This window comes from Dipodomys spectabilis, unplaced genomic scaffold, assembly GCF_019054845.1.
Source record: "Dipodomys spectabilis isolate Male_0828 unplaced genomic scaffold, ASM1905484v1 ptg000529l, whole genome shotgun sequence".
NCBI classification, from domain to species: domain Eukaryota; kingdom Metazoa; phylum Chordata; class Mammalia; order Rodentia; family Heteromyidae; genus Dipodomys; species Dipodomys spectabilis.
In genome coordinates, this window is record NW_024871206.1 from 1,253,759 (window position 1) to 1,261,774 (window position 8,016).

Here is an 8,016-nt window from a genome sequence, read left to right on the forward strand (position 1 = left end):
TCTATTGTAACTTGCTCCCTACACTTGAAAAACTTATAATGTTACTGAGTATCATCTATTTGTCAAATGTTATTTTGGCGATTGTGATATTTAAAAGTTTATTTGAAAAAAAATACACTTTCAGGAGATTAAATGTTTTGAGAATGACAACATTTTATACCACAGAACCAAGTTTTACTGGAGTACCAAAGTTTTGAAGCACTAAGGATCTTCACAATTAATGTTTTTCTGGATTACATTTGACCTCTAAGTCAAGTTTTCCGGGCCTGGTTAGACCAATTACAGAACTATTTTTCCAGGTAATATTTTCTGGGCCCACTAATGCTGGACTGAAATTAGGGGAGGGGTATTAATAATAATTTTGTGACACTTTGTGATGTTGTTCACTGATATGGTCTAGTCATCTGTAAATTGAAATTTTGAATTACAGTACTTTCTCCCAGATTTTATGATCTCATCCTTCATTTTAAGTTCCCTTGCATTTCACAATTGCTTACTGCTAATTCCTTCTTCTCAAAGAATTGAGGCCCTAAAATATTATAGGAAATGAGAAATTAAGATCGGTCTTCAATTACATTCTGTTGGCATGTTGTATGGGCCTAGGTGAGAAGTCTTGAACCTGTTATCTGATGATGCAGGTAACTGGGACCTGGGATCCTAGGTCCTGCAGAAGAATAATATCTTTTAGAGATCATATCAGCAAAATTTGGGTATAATCAGTAGGAATGCTTCAGAAATATGGAGAAAAACATTTTGGGACCAGCGAGTTAAAACCATGAACAGGGCAGCAGACTAAAATCCCTTATAGATTAGAGGAAAACAACATTTTTTTACCATGTGAATTCAGAAGACCAAGAACACTTAGAAGGTATCACAAGTTTATACTCAAGACATTACATTGATACTTTTTATATTCCGATATATATTCTAAACCTAATTATTTATTTTTTTATTTTATTTATTTTTTTGGGGTGGTGTTCCGGTCGTGGGGCCTGAACTCTGGGCCTGGGTGCTGTCCCTCAGCTCTTCAGCTCAAGGCTAGCAGTCAAACCACTTGAGCCACAGCGCCACTTCTGGCTTTTTTCTTTTTGCTTATGTGGTGATGAGGAATCGAATCCAGGGCCTCAGTTATGCAAGGCAAGCGCTCTACTACTGAGCCACCTTCCCAGCCCTAAACCTAATTATTTATATTCCAATTCTATTCATTGGAATAAATAATTATCAATTTATTTATCAAATTATCAATTAATTCTAGTAAGTTTCACTGTGTGAAATATAAAATCAGCAAATATAAAATAAAATATATATCTATGTATAATATAATAAAAAAACAGCACATGTTTTACATTGTTCTGTGGTGGTTAGGGTATTAAAGACAACTTTGCTTTAAAGTAATATTGCATTATCTCTACCACAGTATTTCGTAGAGCTAGACCTAAAGTTTTACCATTTGTGGATTTACAGTCTGGAGACAAGAGGAAACACTGTGATTAAAGCATTACTAATTTAAGGCCTAATATCTAGGAGAAACACATGGACTTCTCCTGGAGCTATGGAAATATTTGTTGATAGAAAGACAGTAGTGTAAGTTCCTTCCTGGTTGGAAGGTAGACAGACCATGACATTAGGTAATCATGCATATGAACAATTTTTCACCTTCTTGGCTTTAGCTACTTTTGAATTGGTAGGTATCATAAACAATTATATTTTGATAAAATACCTTCTGGTCTGAACAGTTCTGTCTGAACTGTTCATCTCTCTATGATCCCTTGTAGCTAAGATTAGTTTTCTTCCAGTAAGACAAAGTATGATTTCAGGGTAAGATATTCTGGTTGGTCTGTTCCTACATGGAAGAAGGGTAAAGGGTCAGGTAGACATTTGTGCCAGTAAGACCTCATTTGGGAAATTTTAAGCTGGAGAAGTTTAGAAGTAGCTCTTAAGCAAGGTTTACTTTGGATCCATTAGCTACACAAAGCTAACTCAGTTGGACAAATAAGTACTTGAAGAAGCCATCACTTTGGACCTAGCTATAAATGCTTCAAAGTATGATCAAATCTAAAATGAAAAAGACTCAAAATAGTCAGTGACAAAAAAATTGCAAATGTGAGCAATCGACGAAACAATATAATTTTTCCACTATATACACAATTTTAGGAAAAAACGATCAATAGTATTGTTAGGAACAATAAGGTTTCCTTGTTACAAATAGGCACCCAAAGATATAAGCCTATATGAAGATTGCATCATTAACTACTTAAATTTAGAGGATACTACATGCTTCAGCAGCACGTCTACACAAATTAAAACAATACAGAGATTAACATGGCACTTGCACAAGGATGAAATGAAAATTTGTATAGTATTCCATATTTTTCATTCTTCAGATGCAAAAAATGAAAAGCAGTTGTTAAAAAGTTGATTACATAATTACAAGAGTAACAATACATGTAAGTCCGAAAATTAAAGGTTAGTTTCATATCAGTGTATTAAATCTTCACCTCAGAAATGCCTTTACATAGCATAACCTTTACAAAACTTTTGAAATTAGTTAAATTGTCATTTTATCCCAAAGAAATATACTAGTATAAGGACCTAGAAAAAAAAAGGAATCTTTAACTTTATATATGGAATGCAATCTTACAGGACACATTTATTAATGAACCTATGTATTACAAAACAATGTAGAATTCAAATTATATCTAGGAGAGAATGAAATAGATTATGGATATTATGCAAACACAGAATATAGAATATTTAAAAATATCCTTTTTTCAGACAAGCACAAGAAATATCTTTAGTTTTTGTACTACTCATTTCAACAGATAAATTCAAATTATTTCTGATTTAAAAAAATCACAAACTCTGCAGAAATCATTATACATGTATACAAAAACAAACTCTTGAATATACGTTAACATCAAAATCAGAAAATTCACTTGGAAGAATTCCACAGAATTTTTACAGGAAGATATTGCTGTTATTTGGATTGTGAAAATATTTTCTATGGACACAAAGAATGGACTGGCACTTTCATGCAATTGTTTCGAACATTTTTATAAGATGATTTCTTTGTTGCTTTGTATGTCCCTCCCCCATGGCATAACCCCTGCTTTCACTGTATTTGATGTTGGTATAATTTGTGGCTGGGAAGGGAAAAAAAAAACAAACCTTTAAATAGGGATATAGGTGCACCCATTGCAATGAGATGTACAAATTGTTATGTCAAAAAATGAACTTTACAAATTTGGTTGGGGTGGGAGGACAGGGAGAGGGGGGAGATGAGAAAGGATGGGAAGCGGAAACAAAGGAAGAGACAACAATGCTTGATAAGAAATGTATTCATTATCTTGCTCATGCAATTGTAACCCCTCTGTATGGCATTTTCACAATGGAAAACAAACAAACAAACAAAAGAATGGACTGGCATTTTGAAGTTTAAGGAACTTAATTGATACCTTAGCTATAGTAAATAATGCTGCAATAAATATATTTGTTCTGGTAGCTTTTGTATGGTCATGTTTGATGCCCCTCAGTAGATGAATGGATCAAGGAAATGTGGTATATACACACAATGGAATTCTATGCCTCCACCAGAAAGAATGACATGGCCCCATTTATTAGGAAATGGAAAGACTTTGAAACAATTATATTAAGTGAACTAAGCCAGGCCCAAGGAAACCTAGGTCCCATGGTTTCCCTTATTTGTAATAACTAGTATATGTCTGACAAAAGCAGAAACGGTCAGATAAGTTGATGTTAGGTGAAATGAACCCCAAGATAAAGATTCAAATCTTTTTTTTTCCTTGCGATTGTTTCTATTATATTTATAAGATGATTTCTTTGTTGTTTTGTGTTTCCCTCCCACGGTATAACCCCTGTTTTCACTGTATTTGATGTTGGTATGATTTGTGGTGGAGAAGGGAAAAAAACAAACCATTTAAATAGGGATACAGGTGGATCCATTGCAACAATGAGATGTACAAGACGTCATGTCGAAAAATGAACTTTACAACTTTGGCTTGGGGGTGGTAGTGGGAGGGCAGGAGGAGAGTGTGAGGGGGAGATGGGAAGGGATGGGAATGGAAAACAAAGGAGGAGGCAACAATGCTTCATAAGAAATATACTCATTACCTTGTCCATGTAATTGTAACTCTCCTGTATGGTATTTTCTTAATAAAAAAAAATAAAACTCCAAAAAAAAAAAGAGAAAAAGAAAAACAAAGAGGGAAAAAAAGAAACTTAACCGAACCATTAAACTTAAGAGAACAATATGTACAGCCTTCCACAACTTCAAAGAGGTAGTGATACACACTTATCCTTTTGGAAATATCAAATGCAGTTTCTTCCAAGTTGTTCTTCAGACCTGGTTTGATAAAATGGTGCAACAGAAGGAGATCCAACATATCTTTCCTATCTCTATTCCCAGCAGCAAGGTGCTAGGTGTTCAAAAGGCCTGTAGTTTTGGCATTGGTATATGCATCATGATGAAGAAAATGGCCACATTGGTATTATTCCATGTATAATCACTGTGCAACGGTGTCCACCCATCTACAGTTATTGCATGAATATCTGCTGCTTGAGCCACCAACTCACAGACAATGTCTAAGTGTCCACTGTAGGCTTCCCAATGAAGGGTTATATACTCATCCTCATCCCTAGTATTCACATGAGTGGCCTTTTTGGAAAGTAGTCACTGCACTGTAGTAAGCCGATTATTTTCAGCAGCCCAAAGAAGCAATTTGCTTGGATCCTACTCCATTTTTTTCTTGCAATTTATACCATTCATCATTTTTTCATTTTTTTCTTCATCTCAATCAGAATTGTCTAAACAGAAACTTTCAGTGACAGTGGAAATGAGGTGTCCATGTATTTCGCCAATAGTTCACGTTGGTTGAACTGGTCAGAAAAATCCGGTGAATTTTCTACATCTGTTTTTTTCACCATGATTTATTTTCTCGTTTTCCATTTTCATTATTTTAAATTATTCTAACTGGAAAGTAGAGAATTGATGGAGAGCAGATGAAAGATGTTCCTCCGTATTCAAAGGTACCAAATGAAAATGAGAAGCAGTAGTGTCTTCGTGTGCAGCTTCTTTTAGGAATGAGAAAATATGAAATAATGCTTTCTATATAAAAGATTTGGGAAATGACAGAGCAGAAAGTGAAATGATGCGACCAAAAATATGAAAGCAAAATTAGGATAATTATGGAGCAGTTTTATTATCTATGAGAACTATGAAAGAGAGGAAGAGAGAGACTGCAATGTGCAATGACCTAGCTAGCCACAAAATCCATGCCTCTGATTAATTTATAGAGCAAATAGAATTTTATTTTTTTAAAAAAGATGGAAATAGAATTATGTATTTACTTGAAATTAGTAAATACATTTTAGTAGTCTACATAAAGAGACGTAGCTTTGACCAAATTACAGACAAGAATGTAAATCCTTGATAATTCTAGGAGCAGATCTGACTGAAAACAGTTAAATCACACTTTTTCTGTACAATAAAGAAATAGGTCCAGGCTAGGAGAGCAGCTAGAGAAGGCAGGCCGATTATATCTATGACAAAACTTTGTGGAAAATGGCATCGAGGATTACTTACTGGTGATTTACTTGCACTGGAAGCACGATTCTGAATTTTGCTTGCTGATTCTGAGCTAGTGTGTTGATCATTATATTCTCCAGGAAGAAAAAGTGAGATTTAATTGATAGCAAAGGATTACTAATACATTTTGATTTCTCATTAAGCACCTTCAGTCATAAAAATCACATGAAGAGAATAGATAGGACTACTTTTTTAGATGAAAACAAGTGTTTTTTTTTTTTTTTTAAAAAAACAAGGAATTTAAGTAGTCATGTAAAGGACTGCTATTTTACTTCTGCATTATACTTTTTTTCTAATAGTGGGTAACAATAAATAATTGACCTATTAGAAATCTCTTAAAGCTCATATGTTCAATAGTGTATTCTCTTGTACTATATCATAGTATTTTTCTGTATGATCTTAAGAAATTTAAATTACTAACTTGAATTTCTGACAGGACAATATCATCACTGTACATCTTGGTTCCATACTCAGTTTTAAATTTCTATGTAAGTATGTGCATTAGATGAATATAGAGGAAAAAGTAGAAGCCACACTGGTGGCTCATGTCATTAATCCTAGGTAATTAGAAAGATGAAATCTGAGGATTGTGGTTTGAAACCAGACCAAGCCAAAAAATTCCCATTAAATTCTGATTTGAAAGTAGCCAGCAAAAGCTAGAAATGGAGCTGTGGCAAAAGCAGTCAAATGTTAGGCTTGAGAACATTAAAAAAAACTAAATTCTGAGACAGAGCCAGGCCCTGAAGCCCCTATTACCACCAAAGAAATGAATGCATTACTTATTTATTTAATTAATTAAAAATAAATTAAGTGGTCACATGGGGAAGGAAGGTAAAATGAAACACCATTTGTGACTGAATTGTGTATCATTTTTTAATAAGGCAAATTATCATTTGTACTAATCACGAATATTTTATTTGAACTTTTTTGTACAATAAACCCTGAATTTAGCGTGCATGTATATGTATGTACATGTGCGCATGTGTGTATGTGTATATGTGTGTGTGTGCTTTTGCAATGTTGCTTGCCAATGTGGACAGGGTGAGGCTGAAAAAAGCTAACTGTGTTGCAATATTTTTATTTATCAGTGTTCTGTCATGTCTTTTCAGTGGAATCACCCTTTTGTATATTTTACTTGTCAAATAATAACATCATCATAATTAATGCATTTACTCAAGTTAGATAAAAGGGACTGCTTTCAGCTCTTATTACATGTTAGGTGAGAAGATACAGACATAATTAGGTAGTAAGTTATTGCTGTAAGATGACTGTCAGTACAAAATATGTATTTGACCTCTTAAATTGGATATACTTTTAAAATATTCTCATGGAGTGAGTTTGACCGACCTGACCAAACAGGTATTACTCTCTGGTTATTCCCATGAAACACAAGGTGGATTAATTCTGTATTTCTGTTGAAAATATATTTCTTTGTAAGATCATATCTATTCTGACTAAGAGATAACCCCATATTTATTACGTTTGCATATCCTACCATATTGACTGAAAAACCTTATTGTGGATGTGCTTCTTAGATATTACTTTCAAAAACAAACAAACAAACAAAAAGCATATGTCATTTCCAGATAGTGGATGTATTTGAAGTTGTTTTGTACATGTAAACGTATTTTCACTAAAGGCTCTTTTATGGGAGTAACTATGGCAACTTTAACAAATACGATTTTTTGAATATCTTTTCCAATATAAATAACATCCCAGAGGTAGTCTTGAAATTTCTGAAAAGACTTTGAATATTTTATTATTATTTCAGTTCATTAACTATAGAGCTAAAGGCATTTCTGAAATAAATATTGTTAAGATCTGAAAATGTAAGTGGGTATATAGGCTTTCTTATTCATCATTTAATGAAAATCCAGTTTTTATGAAAGTAAATGAAATAGGATTAAAGAATGTAAGTGAATTTGGTAAGCTAATTATTAGTATAACTTTGTTTTATATTAACACAGTCCTTTTAATGTAGATGATGCAGTTAAATTGTTTCCTTTGTGTCTCTGTACTTGTTATTTTTAGAATCTTTGTAGTTATAGGGGTGAATTTGTAGTATAAATGAAGTTCTTTAAAAAAGATTAGGATTAATCTTGTGTTTTGTGTCCTACTCCCAAGAAAATGAGTTATTTTCAAGTGTTAATAGTTTATAATTGAATCATAAGAAATTTTGAGAAAATGCAGTAGTATTGATGTCTTTTTAAACCAATTGTATTTACAAGTTGGAGAGTCTTTAATTCATGCTTAGGTCTTGGTGTCTATGATTTTTAACCTGTCCTTCCTAATATTAATGATAGATCACACTGCATTTTTGGTATATGAAAAGTAAAATATTTAGCTGGGGTCAAAGGTGATTTTTCTTTAAGTCTTATTTTAATAGCATTTTAAAGTAGCACATTTCTCTC

The 8,016-nt window shown here is 33.1% G+C and overlaps 1 pseudogene; it reads left to right on the forward strand.

Annotated features, from left to right (window-relative positions):
* Window positions 1-2,274: 2,274 nt before the first annotated feature.
* LOC122099690 lies at window positions 2,275-2,374 on the forward strand (annotated as a pseudogene).
* The last annotated feature ends 5,642 nt before the right edge of the window (window positions 2,375-8,016 follow it).